General features: G+C 35.8%; 1 protein-coding gene and 1 long non-coding RNA gene across 12 annotated transcripts in view; one reads left to right on the top strand and one right to left on the bottom strand.

Moving 5' to 3' along the window:
- The window catches only part of ADGRG6 (adhesion G protein-coupled receptor G6), a 134,843-nt gene that overhangs the window by 89,247 nt on the left and 23,415 nt on the right, over window positions 1-22,181 (bottom strand). Inside the window, exon 1 of one of the 11 annotated variants that reach the window (XM_082474458.1) lies at window positions 7,165-7,218. The exons of the other annotated variants lie outside the window; for them this stretch is intronic. The gene's annotated coding sequence lies outside the window, so the exon portion shown is untranslated. Of the gene's footprint in view, window positions 1-7,164; window positions 7,219-22,181 lie in introns of those variants that run through there. 11 annotated transcript variants of the gene reach the window in all.
- LOC309667006 overlaps window positions 1-22,181 on the top strand; it is a 1,642,277-nt gene that overhangs the window by 29,783 nt on the left and 1,590,313 nt on the right. The window lies entirely within an intron of this gene.

The following is a 22,181-nucleotide window of genomic DNA, read 5'->3' on the forward strand; positions in this document are numbered from 1 at the left end:
CTCTGATAGATATTACTCATTATATATCAACAAATTGGCTCATTAAAATTTGATTTCTCAAGTAAAGAGATACCCCATGACAGCGATGTGAGTAGGGGTAATTTTAAAAACATTTAACAACCCGTAACAATTAGGACTTGGGCCCCGACAACTTAGAGGAGATGCTGGCCAGCTGAATATCATCAGTTCTGACTCAGATTTCTGTACATCCTTTTGCTTGTAAGTAAACTTTCAGTTACTTGTTTTAGTATTTTTCTTGCCTCTCATACTGTTAGGTCCATGAGCACAGGGACTTATTTACCACTGTATCTCCAAAACCTAGTCTAATTTCTGGTGCTGGTCCTGAAAATGAATGAATGAATGAACAAAGGAGCAAACAGACAAGTATTAACTTGGATGAATCTACCATTAAGAGATGGATCTACATTCACAATGGGCTCAAAATCAAACTTCTGAGCCTCCAAGACTGAGGGTTAGACTAATTCACCAAGAAGACCTTCAGTGAGGTCACCTGGGAAACAGTTTTAGCATCCTTCCTGCAAGCAGCCTGCTATCTTGACCCAGCCCTCCAGACACCATGGGGATTTTCCCCACAGAACCTACAGTGAGATTACCAACATAAGAAACCTTTATATTTTTTGTCTCCTCAACACAAATCTAAGACATAACAACAACCAACAAATTTAATGGATTAAGATCTTAAGCCAATTTTGCTGCAAATTAAAGTCTGCCTAGTAGTTACAAGTTTGATTACTGAAACAGTCACTTTGACCATGTAATAATTAAACTTCCCTTTTCAGTTTGTTGTTTTAGCCCCAGACTATTAACCATGTTGCCATCAGGAAAAATGCATTTTTAGTTGATGAAATTATCTGATCATAAATTTATGTTTCAACACAAAATATACCATCTTAAAGGGTATATTCAGAACATGCTGGAAGGGGGGGTTCCAATATTTATATTTTATTTCCTTCCCTTTTGTGTGTCAGAAAAACTCAGTAAAAATTCATGTACTTAACTGACATGCAAACCAGAAAGACTATTTTGAATTCAAACACAGTTGATCATGATACGAAAAAGATATCTAACCAAAAAAGCAAGAGGTTTAATATAGTGTTTTATATTTACAAACCAAAATTTTGTTCAGTATTTTCATTGTGTGTACCATCTTTATAGATAACAGCCAACAAGTATAAGTAGAACAGCCTTCATCATGACTGCCAAGGATACCAAGATATTCTTTCAAGTTACATACATTTTCCCCTAGTGTAGTTCCTAATTGAAAACTAAAGAAAGATTAAAGGCAACTGCATTTTTATATCAAAAACTCTCAATGCATCAACAAATCTGTAGCACCTATTTCTCTCCTTTGCCACTCCGCAGGAAATTTTTCAGTCATGCAAAGCTTTTACTGCAAAATGAATATTTCTCAAGTTCCCTTTGACTTTTATAATCGACTGTATTTTATAATCCGATTATTGAATGATTCATAATTCTGATCTTTATTGGGGCTGGTCTGACTCTCAATTCTCTTACTCTCCCATTCCTTCTTTCTGCCTTGTTCTAAACTCGGGTCCCTGGAATTATTTGAAGTGGGAGTAGAATCAGTTCATTTCCTAATATCTCCATCATCTAAAGAGATCTTCAAATATCCTTGTAGTCATCAGTCTATTTTACTGCAAAGACAACTTGATAACTATAATTCTAGATTCATACTGATTATCAATCACAATGTTAGATATGTTAAAAGTAGTGTGTGTGTGTCCTCTATGTCTCCTTTCCATTAAATCTTATCTACCAATTATTGCCTAAAATAGAATGGAAGCAGAAGCTTTTTATTTATAGTTTTAAGGCACCCAGCTACTTTAACAAAAGTTTCTGGAGGAGGCAGTACCTCATAGTATCAATTGTCTAAAGAAAACATCTTTTAACTAGTTAATTGTAAAAGTTACTAGACTGTCTAGCTTTGGAAATTTCCTTCCCGTAAGTGAGAATCCTTTAAATATTCTTCCACACTATTTTCTTTAAAATATATCTATAACTAAATGCCAAGTCAATTTTACACGCATCTAAAGGATAAATCATATCATATCTTTAAGACTGGATATCTTGGGGGAATTCCCTAGTGGTCCAGTGGTTAGGACCCAGCGCTTTCACTGCCGTGGGCCCGGGTTCAATCCCTGGTTGCGGAACTAAGATCCCTCAAGCCGCAGGGCTCGGCAAAAAAAAAAAGAAGGTTGGATATTTTGTATGTACTGTAGCCATGACCTAGGATAGCTCTGTGTGATGTGCTAAAACTCACGTAAAACATTCAGATTGTATTAATAAAGCATTTCAAATACTCTTTTACTACAAAGTTATAGTATAAAGAAAAACATTTACAGTATACTGATCATCACATTGTTATGACAGTTTTTTCTCAAGTATGTATTTCTTTTACTTGAGCCCATGTAATATTTTTCTTATCACTAATACTTTGGAAACAAAACAATCAATGACACCATCTAGAAAAGGCTTTTTTTTCCCCTTTTCACAGAGTAATAAATCCAGAATAATAAATCACATATCAACATGTAAGCTAGATCTTTCTGACTTCCCTATGAATGCCCTTTCAAGTCTTCCAACCAAAAAAAAAAAAAAAAAAAATCCAGTAGGAAATGTAGCTATTGTTCAACAGAGATATCTTTCATACATTTCATTTAGTATTTAGATAAACTGTACAAACAGGAATTCGGTGCTGTAAATTTTAAGTATTACTAAAGCGTACCATATAAAAAACTATGGGGTATTATAAATTTTAATGTTTCAGTCCAGGAGAACATAAATTAAGAACTTCCCCACTTTGAATTTTGTTTTCTTTTGCCAGATAATTCACACAAAAAGTCTTGACTTTTTGTACCTTATTAAAATAAATAAGTAAACTGCAAATTTTCATGTCTCTGGATCTGGTCAATCTAAAAGTTATGGAGGATTAAATATTATGATGCTTGGGAGCTAAATGTATTTTTCCAAACCAAATTACTCTTGCTCTCTTCTTCAATGGTATTTAAAATATTAATACTAATTTTATATTATTCAAATTTTGAAATCCATAATGTAATACCTATACTTTATAGATTTTTAAATAAACTAAAATCTATAAAATACTTATTTCTAAAAACTTTATCTTTTTATCTTTCATAGAACAATTTCACTAAATGAGATCATTAGGGAAAAATAATAATTTAAAATAAACAGTAAATAAAGATCTTATTCAAAGACATTGGTGCCCCTCCTCATTTTTATTAAAAGTGATATAGTTTTCAGAATGTTATTAAAAATAGGATTTAATATTTACTTGCTTAAAGATGGTTCACTAGTTCTCGATATTAAATTTTTGAAAGATACTGTGTTATTTTCTTACTTCCAAGTACTCTATTCAAACAACCATGTAAGTTCTAGTTAAAGGATACATGACTATGAAGAATACACAGACACTTATCCAGGTATCATTAAAATTACTAAATAAAAATATAGGAGGGCTTCCCTGGTGGTGCAGTGGTTAAGAATCCTTCTGCCAATGCAGGGGACACAGGTTCGAGCCCTGGTCTGGGAAGATCCCACATGCCGCGGAGCAACTAAGCCCGTGCGCCACAACTATGGAGCCTGTGCTCTAGAGTCTGCGAGCCACAACTACTGAGCCCATGCACCACAACTACTGAAGCCCATGCGCCTAGAGCCCATGCTCCGCAACAAGAGAAGCCACCGCAATGAAGAGTAGCCCCCGCTTGCTGCAACTAGAGAAAAGCCCACGTTCAGCAATGAAGACCCAAAGCAGCCAAAAGTAAAATAAATAAAATAAATAAATTTATAAAAAATATATATAGGAAAAGCAAGAGATTAATTTTATATAATTGTCAAAAACACATGTCTAATTTTGCAGAAAATACAGAGAATATATTTATAGACAAGTATGTATATTTTTAACCAGTTTAATATAAAGAATCCATTCACGTGTATCTGGGAGCCATGTTGGGGTACATATAGTATGTGAGTAAATCAGAAGGCAGAATTTCATCTGTAATTTCAGCAGAAATTTCACTTATCTAAATATATTTTTAAATAAATAAAATTGCATATTTTCCAATATTTTTTCCTCTTCTAAATAGCTAAATATATATTTACTGTGGGAAGATGACAATTTATGCCAGATGAGCATGAATGAAACTGATTTCATTCATTTTTCTACTATGTTATCAGCTTTGTTAAGGAATTTCGATAATTTTTTTAAAATGCTTATAAGGTTAGTAAACTTAAAAAAATAAAAAACTCCGAAGAAAAATGGAAACTATACTACCACCAGGTCTGTGGCCTACTAATTTTGATCTTGCTAAAAAAACAACTGAAATGGTCAGTTAACTATGAAAACTTCTTTGTGCTTTATTTAGATGGTAAAGCTTTAATAAGAATGCTCAAAAATTGGGAGTTTTATAATAAATATTTTCAAGTTAATGATAGGGATCGTTACTCCTAAAATTATTTTTAAAAGAATACATTGTGTGCCGTGGACCAATAAAAATCGTTCAGTTTTTCCTTGATTATTCAGAACATTATAACTTCTCATTCTGAATAATGATCACTGTACTACAGCATAAATATGGATTGGGAAAGCATTGTAGAAATGGGTCTCCTCTGGAATTTGATTTTTGGAATAAACCTTGAGATAAACTTAGTTTCCTAATGTTTTTCCTTTCAACAATTTTCTCTTGCCTCTGGAGAATTTTCTTCCACTCAGTTATACTCTGTCTCTCTACCACTTGCTACATCTCTCCAAAACTCCTACTGCCTGCGTGCCTTCCACTTCAATTTATCCCCTCTTCGCACACAGGTCCTTACAGCATCAGGCTCATGACAAGTTGAGTCACCAAACGCCGGAACTATGGGCCTCTCAAGAGGTGAACTGCACCAAAGAAGTGTTTTCTAAATGGCAAACCTTCTAGGCATGAGATCTGACTCAGATTCCACTTTCACATTCATTTCAACTAGTCAAGTTCCAGTGATCAAGTTTTTTAAAAATTTGGTATTCATTGGTTAAATGCTCACAGAATTATAGGACTCTAATTGGAACAGAATTAGAGAGCATATAGTCCACTGTTTCATTTTATAATTTAGAAGGAGGAGGAAGAAGAGAGGGGAGAGGTGGAGGGAAAGAAAAGGAGGGCACAAAGTCTCCAAGGCCACAGAGTTACTCAGTGGCATAACTACAATTAGAATCTTGCTCTCCATTCACATGTCCAAGCAAGCAATAAACCAAGATCTTGATTTTTCCATTAAAAATATGTGTTAAGTTCTTACACTGTGCTAGGCAGCCCAATGAAGCAGACACTATTAATAACCCTATTGACACAGGGAACTTTATTCCTTATCCTGTGATACACCATAATGGAAAAGAATATGAGAAAGAATGTATATATATGTATAACCAGATCAGTGTGTTGTACAGCAAAAATTAACACAACATTGTAAATCAACTATACTTCAATAAAATAAATTTAAAAAAATATCTGTCTCTGGAAAAGTCTACAACTCAAAGGGCCTAAGAGTTGAGAAAGAATGGAAATCACATTATCTCTTTATTTTATTCTTAAATAAAGAGTAAGGATACATTCTTTTGAATTTTTTCTTAGCGCATCCAAGGTTTTGTTTCACATGATGTACATGTGAGCGCTTATGACTATATGCTCTGTAATCTTATTTACCTATAAGAGCACTTCTAAATTCTTACAAGTGACCTTACTATCATTATAACCTCCTACAGTGAGTTGAATGCACACTCTGGGAATTGAATAAATACAGGGTTATTCATGAACAGGGAGACCTGTACATAGTAGATAATCAATAAATATTTGGCAATATACAAATTGCCACAGATGGATATTTACTCTTGGGAATACATCTACATTTCATATTGTCTTCCTTGCAAAATAACTTGAAGCAGATGTTGGTACATAAGCATAACTACACTTGTTAATCTAACTCCCACTATCTAATGTTTCTCTTTTCACAGATGTGTAGTTACTTACAGGAAAGACTGCCTGGTCCCATTGCACATATAAGCTACTGTAAATATGCAATATTTTTGATTAACAAGATGTTAACTTTATTAAACAAGATTGGCTTAGCACTACCTAACTCTGCATCTAACATGTGTCTGTAGGTCAGGAGACAGAATTTCCAATGCCAACCACACCTGCAAAACACATGCATAAATAACAATGCAGGACAGAAGGGAAGGCTTACCCTATTATGTTGAAAAGTAATACACGAGAATAAAAGCATAAGAAAAAAATCACCTGGTTTCTAAAGTTTCCTGGTGTAAGACAATCCAGAAAGAATTATCTGGCATTAAATATAGAGGGCTGTAATGAAAAGATTAAGTAGGTAATTTCATAGTGGTTTTTATCTTGTACTTCTAGTAAAGCCCATAATAATCCTTAAAGTCAAAACATCCCAGGAGCATGCATAGTCTTGAAGAAGGCCTGCTTGTGATTGTCAAGTGTGACAGAGCACTGCACGAACCAAACTCTTGGCATCACAAAAGGATTATGTTCTTTAACAAAAGACAACATCAGTAATGACATGGAATGACAAATCTGGGTACTCAAGCAAAGCAGAAGTAAAAAAGAAACAGCCAAAGTTGGTCTCGGTACTCGTTCTTGGCACTGTACAGGGAAAGAAGGGATTCTAATTTTAGTGTGGTTTCTAGAAAGCTCTGAGATCAGCCCTAATATAACCATGCTTGATAGTTCTTAAATCAATTCTTAGTTTCAGTGCCTCATGCCAATTTTACTCTCTGCGGGTCTCCAGCCTCTCTGAAAGCATTCACATTGTCGTTGCATCTCCAAAGCCAAAGGGCAGTTTACAGTATAGAAGGGATTCTCTACCTGCCTGGTCCTCGCATGAGCTTCAAGTGGTCTCTTAACCTCCAATAAGTGATTGTGAAAGCTTGTACACAGCAAGCATCAGATTCTCAACAGGGTCCCTGACTCAAAAATGTGAAGAACACTATCAACAAATACAAATGTTTAAATTAATATCTGAGGTTTGTACAATAGCTAAGACACATTACAAATTAATAACTGTTCTGAATGTGAACAATTCAGAATACAGAGAGAAAATTCTTACCTTAATTTAGAGAGTTGGTACAATGTCAATTATATCCAGTGGGATGCGGATTGTGTTTGCGTCTGTGGAGGTGGTGGGGGAAATGACAAATTCCTGGAACAATTAGTCATGGGGAGAAAAGTCCATTTATATTTGGGTTGCTTCCAAGTTTGTGTGTGTGGGTGAGTGGGTGGGTAGGTGGGTGGATGGATGACAGGTATTACTATTTGAATTACAAAAATCATTAAACTTGTTCAATTACACATCAGATGAAATTAAGAATTATATTTAACTATTTAAAGATTATTTTTAGGATTATAATATATAAATCTAATGAAGCTAACTATAACTATTTATGAAATGGTAATTACCTTGAGAACTCTTTATATTAAAATGAAGAAAATTAAATTAGATTTTTAAAGTTTTAAGGCTAAGATGACTCTGATGATATATCAGTACAAAGTTTTTAGTCAGTATTTAAACACCAAGTATTTGTTTTATATTTATATACTATGATAAATACTCTTATTTAGAGCCTCCATTAAGAATTAAATTATTGAACTACAAACAAAGGAAATTAGATTTTCTCAACATAGTTTAAGACACAACTTTAATATTATTAAAATTAGAGATTTACCTCTTTAATTTCAATATAGTGTCAAAGATACAGGGCATAGGAAAATTCATCGTCAAAATACTTGTTAATTTGCAACATAAGAAGTATATTTAAATTCAGTGTCCGACATGTATATAAAATGATCAGATATTAACTATTCATTAATAATATTCATTTCACATGAGTCCACAGGGGCTTCTATGGAAATGCACTAGAAAGCCCTAGAATGCCACCTCCCCTCAGATAGGCAGCTACCCACCAGCACATAGGAGGGCAGAGTCAGGATGAGCAGACCCAGTTATGCCTTCCACAAATTACCAATCATTTAAGTCCTTCCAGGAATAAAGTCAGCTTGGAGGTCCCTTCACAGGGAGGAACTATCAGAAGAAATACATGTTTTTCCCTAACATGTACTGTTGCCATTTTTCTGGTTTGTTTCGGTTTCATGGCTTGAGTCCTACTGCAGCATTCACTAAAAGAGCTGTATAAGATTAGAACAGAACCACAGTCTATTTTATTTTAATTAAAACTTCCAAAAGACAAAGTGCAAAATCTTAAACTCTGATGTCACTGGAATACTTCCAATAGATGGAAATTTCCTTCACCCTAAGAGTTGCAGGCTTTTTTTGGTAACACACAGTCCCGAACTCACAAAAATACAAGATCACATGAAATTCTTGAAGACACATAATATTATAATAAAATGCCAGCCTATTATCCTAAAGAACGCTAACGGCAAGAAAATTTGAAGATGAAACTGGATAGAATGGTCTCTGAAATTTACTTGAAAAGAAAAAAATGTCCCTACAGAGGCACCCTATGGTGGAAGGGAAACGGCGCTGAAGGATGCAGCCTGCCCAGCTGGTCCTGAACCCCAATGTGCTTTAGCTCCCTCACTCGCTCACCCTGACACTGAAGTCTGAGGGCAGACTCCACATCGATGTCTCCATATTCTAAGAAGTACAGCATGACGCAGGGATGGAGAATATCGGATTTGAAAACACACTGTCCTAGGGCGCTTTCTCGGCTAGTTCTTCTGTTCATCTGAGCTTGGACACTTATAAGATCTCTCACAAACTCAGTTTGCTCATCTGTATAATAACAATAATACCACCCCTCTAAAGAGGTTGTCATAAAAGATGGTAATATATACACAAACATATATATAATTATATATAATGTCCAGCACAGTACCTTAGAACATGCCTTGATATATATGCGGCCACTGCTACATTTATATTAATAGAATACACTAATTAGTAGAATTAGTGTATTTGATTACCAGTAGCATATAAAACTATAGCTGCTACAATGTAATAGGTGAACCATTTGAACCAAAAACTGAAGTTTCAGTTAAGGCAGTTATTTTTTTTTTAAATCATATCAGATAGCAAAACATAAAATAGCAAACCCTTAAGTACTCCCCGATTACAGTCTTATCTGTATGTTTAAGGAAACTAGTTGTGAGTAGGGATTTGCACTTTCTGAACTACTATTTAGACCAAAGTCAGTCTTATGAGAAAGCTATCGCATGCACATCATTTCAGAGCTAACTAACTGGGTGTTCTGCGCTAGTATGCCCCAATCATCTACTCTCCCCAAGAAAGGAAAGTAGGGGCAACCCTGTCCTCCAATGGAGCTTATTCCAAACCCACAAATTTAGTCTGATGTGAAGTCTTTCTCCCAAGAGAAGTCTGAGCAGCAATGCAGGCACAGAGAGGCATTGCTAGCTATCACTCAGAAGGGAGGAAAAAGAGATCATGAAAAGTCACTTTGAGCAACAAACACAACTTTGACTAATTTATAATTTGGCTGCTTTTGGTTCTTTCACATTTACAAAATTATACGATCACCCCAATTCCCAAGCTCTTGAAAGGTGGTTAGAATCCTCCAAGGAAACTCTGCCTTTACTTCCCACCTTTATGGTCTCTGAAATAATCACATTTTCTTGAAATTGTGTTCTTTCTCAGCCTCCAAGAAATACTATCTCTTGGGTTTTCTCCTTATTCATTAAGTATGTTTTCATTACTAACTTCTTTCATTAGTTCTCCTTCTCTTTCCAAATATTTTGCTGTTCCCTAAAGCTCAGTTCAAAGGTCTCTTTTCTTTTCACCTGATAGTCTCATCTTTGGAATTTCATAAAATTGCATTTTCAGCTCTGTCCTCCATGTAAATAACTCCCAAATCTGCGTCTCCGTTCCTGACCTCTGTCCCATTTACCAGTTCTGCATTTGTGGCTGCCAGACGGACAAGAAGACCTGCTCTCACACTGATACCCTCCAAAAGCTTTTCTCCCCCATGAGTTTCCCATTTCAATGAAAGGCAACTCTGTCCTCCCAAGAGCTGAATTCTCACTACTTCTGCTCTGGACTTCAACTTTTCTCACCTAGACTTTTTATCCCTCCCTTCTCTTTTCTAAACCTTCCTTTCCACCACAACCAAATTAACAGTTATGAAACAAAGTTCATATCATGTCCATCTCTATTTAAAAAATCAAAAACTTTCCAAAGAAATCAGGTGTCCACCAAAGGCCAAACCTATGAACCTGAAATCCAAGTTCCTCAATTCCCTGACACGGATTTCTGATTGTTTTCCCTCAATACTGTCCCCCAATCAGCTCTATTAAAGGACAATGTTTGCCCTGTAGCCCCTTACACGTCTTTGGCTTACTCTGTGTAAGTTCTTTCCTCCAACAGAATAATACAATACAGGCAGACCTCTGTATTGTATTTTTGTGGGTTTGGTTCCAGACCACTGCAATAAAGTAAATCACACGAATTTTTTTGTTTCCCAGTGTATATAAGTTATGTTTACACTGTACTGTAGTCTGTTATGCATACAATAGCATTATGTCTAAAAAAAATGTACATACCTTATTTTAAAAATACTTTATTGCTTAAAAAATGCTAACCATCATCTGAGCCTTCAGCGAGTTGTAATCTTTTTGCAACAGTAACATTAAAGATCATTGCTCACAGATCACCATATCCAATATAATAATGATGAAAAAGTTTGAAATTTTGTGAGAATTACCAAAATGTGACCCAGAGACACTAAGTGAGCAAACGATTTTGGAAAAATGGCGCCAATAAGACTTGCTCAATGCAAGGTTGCCACAAACTTTCAATTTGTAAAAAACATAGTATCTGTGAAGCACGATAAAGTGAAGTGCAATAAAACAAGGTGTGCCTATACTAAATGCAACAGATAAATTCTTTTCTAGATGTGTTTACATCCATTGCAAATCACCTTTATTCATTCTATTGAGATTTATTATAATCACTATGACGGGCTTTACTCAATATGACTTTCAAAAGAATCTCCTATTTTGGTTATTCTCCTCTAACATAGATTATTTCGAATTATGTTTGATTACTTTTTTTAAAGGACTGTCAAGCTAATCTTATTTCATAAGCCGAAGTCCCTCCCTGTGTATATTAAAGGATATTTATGAAAAACAGTAAACCTTTGAGTATGAAAGAGAATTAAGGTGTAACCAAAACAGTCACAGAATCACAGAGTCTTGGCAAGGGACCTTCAGGTTCATCTGATTCGAACTGTGACCCTCTGCTGGAACCCCCAATGGCACCCCTGCCAGACAATGTTCTGGCTGCTGCCTGATTCTCCAACGGGAGGAAGCTCATTACTTTGGAGGATAGGACATTCCATTGTCGGCAGCTCTTATTGTTAGAAAGTTCTTCCTTACTCTGGGCCAAGATATACTTCCTGGTAACTTTTCCTCATCACTCCCAGCTCTAGTGCTACAAACACTTGGGCTTCTGTTATTTCTGGAGAGTTAGGTAATAGGACTCCTACAGTCTGTTACTGTTTGCAAATCCAATGTATTATTTTATGGAGCCCAGGATGGCACAGTCTGGATCACCTAGGTGCTAACCAATGTACTATATGTCTACTATATCTGGTAATGTGGAGTAGTTTTACCTTTCTTTTCTTTCCTTTATCACTTTCCTCCTTCAACCAAACTTGCTGTTTTGACTCCCTGCTTCTTACATGAAATGGTATTCTTTCTAGTTTCCCCACTGGATTATTTCTTCCTTCCTTTGTCTTTCCACTAATGACCTTATTTCTAGCATTTCAAGTTGAGTGGTCATACTTTGGGGTTCACCTTGGAAACACCCTAAAACTACCACAGAACAGACTGCCATACCCATTCATCGGGAGTTACTGGAAAACCCACTTTCCTCCCCAAGTGAACAATCTGATATCATTAATCGGCAATAATTTATATCAGCTTTCCTTCAGTAAACACCATTAGTTTACCTATACACTGTTCCCTAGAAAAGATTAGCAAAAATCCATTTGAAATAAGGGGAATGATAGTGTAGACAGGACACAGGACTGGAGACAGAAGGCCTGAACCAAGCCCTCGCTGCCTCTAAGTCCCTAAGGTGATGATGGGCAAATCAATTAACTTCTCTGGAACTCAATTTCCTCATCCCTAAATAATGATAAACTACAATGCACCAGAGACATCTATCATCGTTTTAGCTGCTCTATAGTGAGACATGGGTATTTTTAATTCCATCCTCAAAAGATCTGAACATTAAGTACTGTTTCCAAGCTCCCAGGGCCTGAAGCTTAAAGGTGATGAAGGTGAGTTAACAATCCAGTTGGCCTGATTCCAACACCCATTCTTGAGTACATCACACACTAAAATGAGGAAGAAGAATTTGCTGATGATCAAGGTCTATCATATTTTATGATTCTAATGACATATGCAAACACTTAGGGAATAGTAAAATCACTTAGAAGGGATATAACCCTAAAAAACCAACATTGAATATGCTTGGTGATGAATTAAAACAAACGAGTCGTCACACAGTGCTCTTTTTCTGGCCATTCGGGCCTCTCATTCTATCTGAAGATGTTTCCTGGGTGGGTTTAATCACTGAGACATTGATTATTTGACAAATTCAAGCAAGAAAATAATATAATGTTGCCTCATTAATCAAGCCTTGTATCATATATTCTCTTTGCTGTGAAATGTGAGGCAAATGACAGGATCATACTTTTCCAGGGTTATCACCATTTGGATAATGGAAGACTGTTCAGACACCTCTGAGTCAGTGAGGTGAGTGCTAGGCTATTTTTATGCTCAGCAGACTTCCGAGTGTAGGTAGCTAGGATGGTAACTAGACAACACACTGGCACTGCTACATGCTTAACCTTCCAGGCACCTGGACAGAAGTCCTTCCCTGGAAGGTTTAAGAACTCCTATTGGCCTCTTCCTCTTGCCATAATCCCTCAGCCCATATTATAGTTTTCCCCTTGTTTCTCTGGAGTGGGAGGGAAAGGACCTCAAGGACATTCTTACTAATGCACATAAAATAATTTAAAGGGGAGGAAGGTCTGGAAAAAACCCCAAAGATTAAAAAAACAAATGTATATAAAATAAACATTATCATTATCTCTCTTGCAAAAGCTCTAATTTCTTGACTTGGTAAATAATAATGTTTTATGGCCACACAACAGCCAAGCTTCACAGCAAGATTTATAAGGAAAGGAAATCATTTCCTCGAGAAACTGCCTTGGAATGAGGTGGCTCATTATCTAAGCCAGCAGAATGTCAACTCTGCTTAACCCAGACTTCCTTCACAAATGAGTCAAAAAACATCCTGGTTAAAAACATTCTAGTTTAGTGGAGAACAGAGAAAGGTCGTCAAGCCAATATTCACATAATTTACTTTTATTAAAAATAAAAAACTTTCCATCTCTATGGAATGTCATCTAATACTTACATATGTTTACATTTCTTTGTGAATAGAATTACAAGAGATTATCACTTATATTCCAGACCATGCTACCTACTCATCACTATGCTAGCAAGTTCAGTAACCAAATCTTTTTTAAGGAAGGATGGGAACCTATTATATATTATAGAGATATAGTCATGCTAAAGTAATCAACAAGGAGTAAGCTACCCATGTGTTGATATTAAATTCTGTTATATCTACTTTAAGAAGAATTGTGTGCCAGACCTGAATTTATATATGCTTTCTCTTTTTTCTGGAACTCCAATACATATATTTTAGATTTGACAGTATTTTATTCTAAAGTTTTAAAGATTTTTATTTAATTTTCCCATTGTAAAACTCTCATTAACACGAAGTATCAATAGAGTCCTGAATTGTAAAAATGCAGTTAACTTTTTTGACACAACAATATTTCTTTACATCTCACTAAAAGATGGCCTAACCCACAAGACAAAAAAATTAACATGAAAACATGCCAAACTCCACAAGCTGTGAATTAAGTTGATTAGTTAATAGAGAGGGGGTGGGGAAAGCAGTGACATGTATTTTCCTACTTAGTCATAAGTACACTAAAAAAAAAAAAAGCAATTAAAAAATAGAGCAGAGGGCGATAGTTTTCACGAACTATTCTGTTTCATTAACCCTGCTAATAGTGATCAATATTGTCTCTTTAAATTTTTTAAAAATATTCCAATCTAGATCTGTAGGCTGTGAATACAGTGCACTTCAGAACAATTTTCATGAACAAAAATAAAATGAGGTTAAGTTAGCGACATTTCTAAACAGTTTTCTTTTAGCATCCTTTTCAGAGGGTATGTCATTGTTGGATTCCCACTGCATTTTCGTCATTCACAGTGATGATTATAACGGCAAACACAGAACAGAAGAATCTCTTTTCATTTCTGACCCTGCAAGAGGAGATCACAGAAAGCCTCACACAAAGCCCATGGGCTGCAGGACATGTTTCACTGGGCCTAAAAGAACACAGTTCTTTTCACTGTGGCTTTCTTTGAACTACACACTTTAGAGGAGCCATAAGACTTGAGGTGGGTGGGAGTGGGGGGGAGGGGCAGGAAGGGAGGCAGTGACAGAGGGAAGAAGAAGAAGAGGCAGTCTATCTTCTCAGAACTAGAGGCATCAAGATGGCAAAGGTGAGAACCTAGTGGGAAACACTAAAAATCCAGGACAATTGAAAAACAGTAGTTTGACAGCTTTTTTAAAAAAACTTCTTTTCCTGCTATATTCTATAGAATATCCATGTCACTCACAGGCATTTCTGACCTCAACTCCAAAGAAGACCCATCCTCCTGGGCCCCATCAGTGACTTCCAGGCAAAGGCAAGTTTTGCTTCTGTGATGCCATGGACAAAATTGTTGATCAAGTCCCATTATATAAATGAAGCTCAAAACACCCTTTTTGAAAAAAATTCTCAAATGTTTTTACGTGGGCAAGAACTCCATGCTTTAAAAATACTGTTCTGCAGTTCCTCTGATGTGTAATAAATTGAAAATTGACTTTTCAAGATACAAAGGACACGTTTTTATACTCTAGTAATAAACACGGAAAGAGTAAGTTGTAAATTCCTCCTCCTCAAAACCCCAAATTAAAGACCATTAGGGAAAAAGGCATATAAACTACTTTCAACTTTCAGCCCACTGAATGCATTCAATACTACAAGGTTATATAGTAAATCAAATCTGTCTTCTCAAGCATGTTTTGTTTCTTTTCCTGAGGGGAAAAGCAAGGTATCAAACATCATCTGTTTCTTGATTCTGAACAGAGTATAGAAAACTCTGAGTCCAAAAAATGGACCTGGTGGTCTGGTATATGACACTGAGGGTTTGGGGAAGCCCTTTTCTCAATACGTTTTTCACGATTAATGAATTATATTACCATATATCCTCCCACATCCTTCCGGCTTGCATAATACCCTTCTGGCTTGAGAACACCACCAAGAAAAAAATGTTTTCACCCCCTAATTCCTAACCTCTCCCTTACCCTGTTTTTTTGCTTACAAAAAAAAAAAAAAAAAAAAAATTGCAGTGGCAAACAAAAAAATTTCTTTCAGGAGGACATGGGTTTTTTTTTTTCTTGCCAGGGTCTGTTAAAGACTAAAATAAAGGAGCCAACAGTTGCTGACGATGGGCTGCAGTGAAAAGTGAAGTTCAAGAGCAGCTCTCACATACCTAACCTTTACACAGTTGCCTTTCCCCTACAATCTCCTTCTCTACCCTCTTCTCCCTAGAAGTGGCAGACTGGTGGCAGATGCATGACTATCGCAAATTTATGGGAGGAGCAAGAAAAGCCTAAGGAGTAAACTGGGAATGCCTTAGCTACCTAAGTATTAAAACACCAATGTTTAAATGAGAAAGAAACCTTCAGTGTAAGAACACCTTTCCATCACTTCCGGGTCCTATCATTTACCATCTGTGTGGACCACAACAGCACTGACTCAGGGATTGGGAGCCTCCTACAAATAACAGTTATTCCCTGAAGTAAAGAGGAAACACTAGAAATTGTAGATTAAAGTCACTGTTAGAATTTTCTTTTAGTAAGAATCATGAGAAATCTCATGGATTAATAAAAATAGATGTTAAAGGTTGCAGCAGATGTCTGATGCCCCAAAGCTGGTTGCTTATGTAATCTTTTACTTCCCTTTCAGAAGTGAAAATATTAGAGGAAAAAAAAAGGAATATTACCTTGAAATGATTTTTTAGCACAAACATTCTCTTTATGCCACTTTTAGTTATTAACAGTTTATGAAGATAAACAAGCAAAGAACATTTAGAAAGGAAAAACAACTGCTAATGAGACATGCACATTATTGTGCTAACCCCGGAAAAGTCTTCTAAATTCGTGGTTTCCCCCAAAGTTCATTTTTAAGATCCTTAGTTGAAACAAAATATTATTTTCCAAAATAATATTTACTTGGTGAATAACTATTCACTGTGTTGAACAATTACAGCTAAAACTTCATCGGTGCTTTCCAAGGGGTCAGGCTCTGCTAAATACGTTACATGGATTCTTTTATTAAATTACCACAACAACCCTTGGAAGTAGGAACTATCATGACTTCATTTCACAGAGAAGTAACTTTTCCCAAGGCCACATAACTGGTACATAAACAGTGGTACCAGTATTCCAACTCATTGTTTGCCTTCACAGTCCACGTACTGAGCCATTCCACTCTCCAATCTCAGGTAGCCAACGTGGTGGATGCAGACATCAATAAGAACAGTATTATAAATGCTGGATAGGGTCCTTAGATATCTCCAGAAAAAAAGTAAACTTAATTAACCAGAATTTCAACTGCAATGAATGAGTTAAAACAATGGTCCTCAAACTTTAGCTTGCATGGGAATCACCTTGGAGGGTTTGTTTAAACGGACTGCTGGACCCCATACCCAGAGTTTTTGAGTCAGCAGGCAAGGATGGGGCCCAAGAATGTGCATTTCTACCAAGTTCCCAGATGATATTGATAGTGTTGGTCCCAGGACCAGATCACACTTTAAGAACCGCTGGTATAAAACATCACTCTGGTGATATTTATAATTGAAACATAAGGGAAGAATTTTTTGAGTACTATTACTGAATAAAAAATCAGGCATAAAATACATACCCTGACTCCTGGTTATGGAGATGAAGTCAATTTTGTCAGAGAAGGATAGGCACGTGAGGGTGTGTGACTCTTTGTAGCCTTTGCTTGGTTGGTATCTGTGGGCCCTTTGGGGATCTACCTCTAACATTAATAGAAAGAACCAGGACTAGGAGCCAGAAAAGCTATGTTCTGGTTCTTACGCTACACAACTGGGTTTAAATATTCTTCAACTCAGTCTCCTCCCCTGGAACACAGGAATAATAATTCCCTTGTTTTTGTTTCTTTTTTTTAAATGCACCAAAGAATAATACACAGAATAAAGCAGCATTACTGAGACTCTAATTAAATTTGATTTAATCTCAAGATGTAGGACTTTTGTTTTCTTTAGAGAAGATTACCTTTTATACCAGTTTATGATTGTTGATCATAATAACAAGTCATGATTAGGGCATATTTTAATTCAAAAATGTCCTAAAGAGAGACAATGAAGGTGGGAAAATTGGAATAGAGTTTTACCCCTTATAAAAGTAACTGACTTCTAAACAATAAAATGAAGAGAGATTGGTTTACAATCCTCTTGAGGAGGAAGAACAGAAACAGAAGAAAAGGTGATGGGTAACAAGTTACCACAAGCACAGGCACAAGAGTTCTGGTGTTACACAATTATCAAGAAAAGGTAATATGTATTTCCTAGACATATCTAACAGCTTATTTTTCAACTGACTTGAGTAACAGTGGTCAGCCTCAGAAGTTTATTCTATGGCTGCACTAATAAAATCTGTTTCTTACTAGCACTGATTTTCGTACTGTGTTCAGAAACAACATTTCCTAATATAAAAGGTGGACCTCACTTGTTAAATTTGAATTAGGGGATTTTTCCAGTTTATACAGAAACTTGTTGTTATGATACTTCCAGTTCCTCCTAGTCCTCAAAGACTTATTAAAAAAGAAAACTAAATTCCTCTTTTTCTCTTCCTGTCATTATTTTAGTTGAAGCTGTGGTTCATTTGCTTCATCCTTTATTTTATGAGGCTTTAAAAATTAAAACAATTTTAGAAAAATAATCTCCCACTGGCGATTGCATTACATCTGAAAACAACTTAATTAATAAGTATAAATACCCAGACAAAGTTTTAGAGCAAGATGGGATACTAGTCTTTCATAATCAGACCAAGATGAGAAATTGTTACTTTCACAATACCCGTGATTTGGTACTGAATCACTAAATAATGTATTAAGACTTTTCTGGATGCTATCAGTTTCTGAAACAATGATCTATGTCAATTAATCTAAAAAAGATTCTTAAAGTGAAAAGATTTTTAAATTAAAAACAAACCTATGCAAATACAAATCCCAAAAGTATACAAAAAGGGCTCACCAACCCCTCAACACACACACACACTCTCCCTTAACCCTCACACAACCTGATCGCATAGCCCTTTCCACAGATGCTTCTGTGATCACTTCAGCCATGAAGTCTCTGTCTCCACCTAATAACTGAGTTTTGATAACAGATGATCTCAGTCTCATAGAATGAGTCTGTCTCTGCACCATTAATTTACAAGAACAGCAAACAGTCAAGGGGTACATAGGAACAAAGCAACTCTGTTCCGGACAAGGAGTCAGCGTTCAGTGTGACACTCATCTTGAACCACATTCAAGACCAAAAAAAAAAAAAAAAAAGAAGAAGCTGAGAGCCTGAAAAATGATGATAATATTGCATATTATAAATATGTAGGCCCAATGAGATCTGCCAATTATCTTTCCAAAAGTCTTGCTCATTTTTAACTCCTGTTTCTTTTTGTATGGGAGTTCTGAAAATTCACAAATCTTGAAGCAATGCAGGGAAAAGGAACCACAACAACTGAGAAGTGCTTATTAATAATAACTTGTTAGGAGGGAATATAGAGGAACAAAAATTACAGTTCTGAGTCTGTCTTGAGGCACACTGCTTTAAATCAGCCTGCCTCATTATTCCAGAAGCAACATGTTTAAAATCAAGTAGAATTCTTTTGAAGACTCACTTTGAAAACCTGAAGCCATTAGTCTGAACTTTCTTCCTCCTATTTTAACGCTTGCACACTACCACCCCACTCATCTAGACTCACACATACTTTGCACACATGGCATATCTAACATTGAGTATTGCTGTTGCTTATTATTCTAAGCCCTGTGTCTATTTCTATGTTGTAATTGTAGTCATTTTGCCAACTTCATAAAATTATTTAGTGTTAATGGAATTTTAGGTGGTTCTTTGTTTTTTTTCTACTGTAGATAGTATTAAACGAGCATCTTCACGTGTGAAACCTTTGTTTCTATTAAATTATTCTCTTTGCTAAATCTCCCAGTAATTAATCAAAGATACAACATCATCTTCCTGGATGAATCCAGCATAGACTAGTTTTAAAACTCAAACATCTAAATTTAATTTTAGTATACTAAATCCTTTTGTAAAAATCTGTAAATACTCATTTAAATGAGAAGCATATTATATAAATTGAAAAACGTTGAAAGCACTGATTAGCTCATGTTTCTAAATAATGCACACTGAGAATATTTTAATTTGATTTAAAAGAATTGGACACAGACCCAATGAATTCTGAAATATTTGGTCGTAAAAAGTCAAAAATACCAAGTCCAAAATGTACTAATTCCTATATTACAAAAAATAAGCTCCTAGTTGGTTGTTTGGATTTTAGAACTGTTTTTCCCATGGAAATAACATTATAAAATTCAGTTAAAATCCCAGGCCAACTCATAACATAGCTAAGACAAAATTAATAGCAGCCCAGAATCCCAAATCCACTTAATACCCTGGAGCCTCAGCCCAAGATTCTGCTAAGCTAATGAGCCTCCTGGGAAATGTACAGACTATAAAGATCATGGAAGCTCCAGTGCCTCTCCTCCCTCCTATGGAAAGGGGAGGAAAGCGGGTTACAGTAGGGAATGTGCTGGAAGCAGAAACCTACCACGAGGATAGCTCAGTCAAGAAAAGACAGGAAGAGACACACTTCATGATACTGGACTTTTAGACACGTTGTTTTGTTAAGGCAAGAGTTCTTACGTTATCAACTTCTTAGGAAGTTTTTCTTAAGTACTATGTAATTTGGGGTATACACCAACAGAGACAAAATGAATGACATGCAGAATGAGCCACCAGGGTCTGCAGCACTCTGAACAGTTCAAGTAAATCTGCTCCAGTAGGATAACTAAAATGCACGTCTTGTGTCCTGGTCTACTTTTTCACGACATAGCTTCCATGCCTTTCACGTCAAACCTGTAGAGTGGATGGGTTACCTTAATCTCAAATGTCTCCCTTTAAATAATATGCTTTAATTCATTCACATTGCAGTACCCACACTCTCTTGGTTTTGTGCAGAACACAAGAAAAAAAAAAAAAAGAAGAAGAAGAAGACATAGCCCCTACATTTTAGGCACTCATAATCAATAAAAAAGAAAACACAAACAGTAATAATCATAAAACACAATTCGGCAACAAAACATAGAATAAGTACAAATTATTATAGAATTCCAAAGGAGAAATGAAAAAAAAGTGGGGATATAGAAAATATTTCCTGCTCCATTTCTACCTTTAAAGTGTTATCTAACAGGTGGTTACATTGATATATACATACATGAAAATTAAGGGAAAAAACCTACTCGTCTTACCAGCCTCATTTTAAACGCTCCCGGCATGAGGAAGCATTTAATACACATCTTGAGATGGGGAGGCACCTTATTATGTAGCAAAGAAGGAGAAAGGCTTTTTAGGTTGAGGAAATAGTGTAAAGAAGACTTAGAGGCAGGGAAATATATGAAATGTTAGAGAAAAATATGTTTTTCAATTTGTTTGTTTCTTAGATTATGAATAAGGAATCTTAGAAATGGCTTTAAAAATACTAGTTAAGAATATATGGTGAAGGATCTCGAATGTCAATCCGTAAAGGCAGTACTTAATTCAGCAACCAAAAGCTCTTCAAGGTTCCTGAGCAAATTACACTCTAAGAAATGTTTATATGAAAGTAGTTTATTACCAGCTTGCAGATGAAAACAGGAGACAACGGCATCAGTTTTTCTATCATTACAAAAGTTGAGGCAAGAAACCATAAGGGTCTGCATTAGAATGAAGATCATCCAAAAAACCAAAGAGATACAACAGATGCTCCCAGATTTAGCAATAGATTAGGTCTCAGAGAAGGATTGCTAAGGGAGAGTCAAAGATACCTTTGACATCTTGATTCTGGAGGGAAGAAAAATTATAGTAGTGACACACTGAAACCAGGAAAAAGCAACTTTGAAGAATATCTTAGGCTGCAGCCCAGAAGTCCGAGAGAAACTCTCCTAATCAACCTGCACTTAACTGATGCCTCAGGTTAACCTACTCTCATGACCTTCTTTGTAAAATACACTGAATGACACTCACAGTGAGCTGAATAGTCAAAGCTAATGGTCCTCTGAACAGCTGTTCCCAGTAGTTGAGCTGTGCTTATTAGATCATGTTTGTTCCCGACTATTTTTTGCCAGTTATACTTCATATTCTAGCTATGAAATTTACTATATTTTACATAACCCAATAAAGATACAAAAGTAAAAGGATATATGGGTCTATGAAAACTTAGTTGAATCATTAGGAAAGTTCTGAATAGAGGTAAATAAAAATAGCTGTTCAATTAGATATGGGTGAGATGATCTTTAATGACTAAATGGTAAAACTCTTAAAAATGAGGATTCTGTGTTCAGATCACTTCGTAAGCAATTTCTCTTCACTCTAAAGGAAACAAAATTAAAAATCACTGTGCTGTATGTAAATTATATCTCAATAAAACTGGAAGAAAAAAATCAATGATGACACTTTATGGGCATAATTTATTCAAAAGAGAAAACACTCTCCAATGAACAAATCTATCCTCAAAGAGAAGGACTTTGCTGTATATCCAATGATTGGCAAAAAATGTAAGCTTACGTTCGGTTCAAATAAAATAGTAGGGACTCCTGGCTCCAGCCATAATGAAGTAACAAATGATGGACTCCCCCTCCCAGCAAAAGCAAA

Source organism: Balaenoptera physalus (assembly GCF_965194825.1).
Source record: "Balaenoptera physalus genome assembly, chromosome: 9".
Taxonomy (NCBI): Eukaryota; Metazoa; Chordata; class Mammalia; order Artiodactyla; family Balaenopteridae; genus Balaenoptera; species Balaenoptera physalus.